Here is a 3,792-nt window from a genome sequence, read left to right as displayed (position 1 = left end):
TGTCCACAACCTCAGGATCAAGTGCATGCTCCACAAACAACCCTCAAACACCTGCGGTCAATACCCTACCAAAATGAAAGTGAGAAGAGGGACTTCTTTTTTTTCTATTTTATTTTTTAAATTTAAATTAGAAACAAGCTTGTTTTACATGTCAATCCCAGTTCCCTCTCCCTCTCCTCTTTCCCTGTCCCCCACTAACCCCTTATCCTATCCCCTTTCTGCTCCCCAGGGAGGGAGAGGCCTTCCATGGAGGATCTTCAAAGTCTGTTGTATCATTTGGGGTAGGGCCTAGGCTGAGAAAGTATCCCTCTATGTGAAATGAGCTCCCAAAGTCCATTCGAATGCTAGGGATAAATAGTGATCTACCACCAGAGGCCCCATAGATTGCCGAGGCCTCCTCACTGACACCTACGTTCAGAGGGTCTGGATCAGTCCTATGCTGATTCCTCAGCTATCTGTCTGGGGTCCATGATCTCCCACTTGTTCAGGTCCACTGCCTCTGTGGGTTTCATTTCATCAGCCTGGTATTGACCCCTTTGATCATCACTCCTCCCTCTCTGCAACTGAATTTCAGGAGTTCAGTTCACTGTTTAGCTGTGGGTGTCTGCTTCTGCTTCCATCAGCTACTAGATGAAGGCTCTAGGATGGCATATAAGGTGTCATCAATCTCATTATCGGGGAAGGGCATTTAAGGCAGCCTCTCCACTATTGCTTAGATTGTTAGGAGAGCAAGATAAGAGATACCATAATAGAGGGAGCCACTATAGGTTTAAAGAGAAATCTTGTGCTAGGGAAATTTCCAGAGATTTACAAAGATGACACCAACTAAAATCTAAGCAAGAGGGACTTCTATGACAACTTTCAACAGCACACTCTGACAGGGAAAGTTTCTTCTCCCAAATTCAATGATTTAACATAAAACACTTCACTACAGCTACATTTTGAAACGTTATGGCCATGTGAATATTGCGTAGCACAATAAATAAAAGATCCATAAGCAGATATTGGGGTTCAAGCTTCAAGCTGAAGATGGGAGAAGCAAATCAGCCAGGCCTCTAGCTTTTATCTCTGTCTCAGCTCAGACCAAAGGGGAGATCCCCAAACTGTTCCTGACTCCACTGCTCCTCAGATTCACTCAGACTGCTATGCTCTCCTCACCGTGGCTAGAGACTAATTCTCAGACTGAATGCCAGCTCTGAGACCCTGCTCCTGACATGCATACCTCCCTGATTCTGGGATTAAAGACGTGTGATTCCAGGTGTTGAGATCACCTTTGTGTCAGCTGTTTCCTTTTCTTTTTTACATTTCTTATCTCATTTTATTAAACTCTGATGTTATTTTATTTATTTTTAAAATTTTATTTTGTATTCTAACCACAGTTTTCCCTCCCACTCTTCTTGCCTACCCCCACTTTGGCCTCCCCCTGCATCCATCCATTCCTCCCAAAGCTTAAGGCCTCCTATGAGGAGTCAACAAAGACTGGCATGTTCAGTTAAGGTAGGACCAAGCTCCTCCCTGATGCATTAAGACTGAGCACAGCATCCCACCATAGGAAATGGGTTCTCACTAGCTAGTGTGAGCTATTTCTTTTAAGACTGGATCAATTTTGGATAGTCAGTGTGGCCTTGAACTGACAGAGTCTGTCTACCTCTTAATCCTGAGTCCTGGGATTAGAGGTGTGTGCCACTACTCCCTGATAGCTCGAGGCTGGCTTTGCTTTCTGATTCTTCAGGCAAGCTTTAGTAAATCATAAATAATATATCAGCACAGCATTGTTTGTATGACATATAGCCAAAGGAACTGATAGGAATAAGGGTTATTAAGTTCCACGCTGTGGAGATATACTGCTCTCAGGTGACATGGGGATATCATTCTTTCAACAGCCATAGTTGGCATGGTGTTCTTATCACTGGCTTTTACTTGATCACTAGCTTGGAAAGACACCAGTAAGACAAACTACAGCACTTCTGAGAAAACTGATGCAATGCATGTCTTGGTTCATTAGTTTTCATGATATTGTAACATAGAGAAATATAAAGAAGTATAGTAAAATAGTAACAGAAGTTATTTTACAATGTATTTAGGAAAATAAATGAATGAATTTTAATCAGAATAGATTTACATACGTTCTATATTTATAGCTAAGATATGCTATTGATTCTGAGGGAAAAGTCATTGAACGGATTCTATTTATAGAAAAATGTCTGCTTGGTGGGCCACAAAGGCACTGTCCATCTGATGCTTTGCTGCCCTCTACTGTCCAAAGATCAAAATCACACCTAATCTCCCCTACTCTAAAGGGAAATAAAGTTAAAAATAATAGATTGTTCATTTGCTAAATCCATAGAATCTGTTCAAACATAAAATAAATAGTACTTAAACCAGACATACATAAAATGATTGTCTCTGTGAGCTCTGTAATGTTAGGGGCCACTTGTTTACTTTTTATATTCCTGGCAACACCGTTCTGCTTATTTCGTGTATGTTCAACAAACGAATACCACAAACAAAACCCAGGTTAATGAAACATGGAGGCAATTTCTACAGCTGATTTTTCATTAAAATCTCTATTTATCCATTCATAAAAATCAGTGAAACACATTTCTAACATACTGATAACCATTTAAAACACTATAGTTATTTTAACAGTTTCAAGTTCTGAATTCACAGTTATTTTGAGTGCAGTTTAACAGGGCACTTTTGTAGTTCTCTTTTATTCTGGAGACATGTGCACTGATGATGGAGGTTTTCCTTGGTTAGAACTGGAATAATCCACTAAAGACAGAAAATACCAGGGTTGTAAGGCCTGAGCTTATCTCTGTCAGATATCCATTTGCTCAGTCCAGGGCTGAAATGAAGTTTCCATTGTCCTGAATTACTGTTCCATCACATGAACTAAGTAGAACAAATAGGTGCAGAACTTCTGTGGAGTAGACTAGGCTGGCTGCATCTCACAGCAGAGTGGAGGTTGGTAATTGCACTCCTGACAGAGGTCCTGATGCTTTAATGGTCCAGTATCACTGAATACTGATGGACACATGTCCAAATCTGAGCTACATGATGCATTGTTCTGAAAACTGATATCCTATCTGTTCATTGACACAAAGTATTTACTCATAGTAGCCAAAAATTTCCCTGGTTTCTTTTTTATCACAGCCTTCTCATTCTTCATAATAACTGTCTCTAGTTTCTTCTGTCTTCAGACTTCTGGTCCTTGATTCCCATCCATTCTGATTCTCTTTGTGCTTCGTTCTTCTTTGAAGAAGTAGAAGCCACTGGAATAGTCCCATCTTCTACCATATCCACATGCTCTCACTGGGTCTTGCACCCGATTTTTGGTTGCATTGGAAGTGTCTATAACAAATAACAGTGAAGGCATAAAGTTACAAAAAATGAGAATAATTGAATTTTCTCAAGGGTATGGTTTTATCAAATGATAAGTAAATGGGAGCAGGGTCATGGAATGAAGGGATATATAAGATGATGAAGAACAATACTTAGATTATACTAAGGAGGTTTGAAAATGCTGTTGGGAATCATACTGCATTTACCCCAAACTACATACATACAAGTGTATGTGTATTGCATCTGCAGTAAATTGTGTCTTCCATATATAACAGGGAAGTTTTACACATAAACCCTCAACAATATGGTAGTCAAAACAAGACTTGAACAATGACACTGTCAGTTGACATGCCACCATGGCTGATGGAAATCTCTTAAGGCCCCAACCCCTAGATGAAGATCTACAGGCTATTAATGATTACCAAGAAGGGAGAATCAACCTTCTCC

The sequence above is a fragment of the Mesocricetus auratus genome, unplaced genomic scaffold, assembly GCF_017639785.1.
Source record: "Mesocricetus auratus isolate SY011 unplaced genomic scaffold, BCM_Maur_2.0 Super-Scaffold_100009, whole genome shotgun sequence".
Classification (NCBI taxonomy): Eukaryota; Metazoa; Chordata; class Mammalia; order Rodentia; family Cricetidae; genus Mesocricetus; species Mesocricetus auratus.
The sequence above is the reverse complement of the archived record's forward strand: the minus strand, read 5'-3'. Positions refer to the sequence as shown.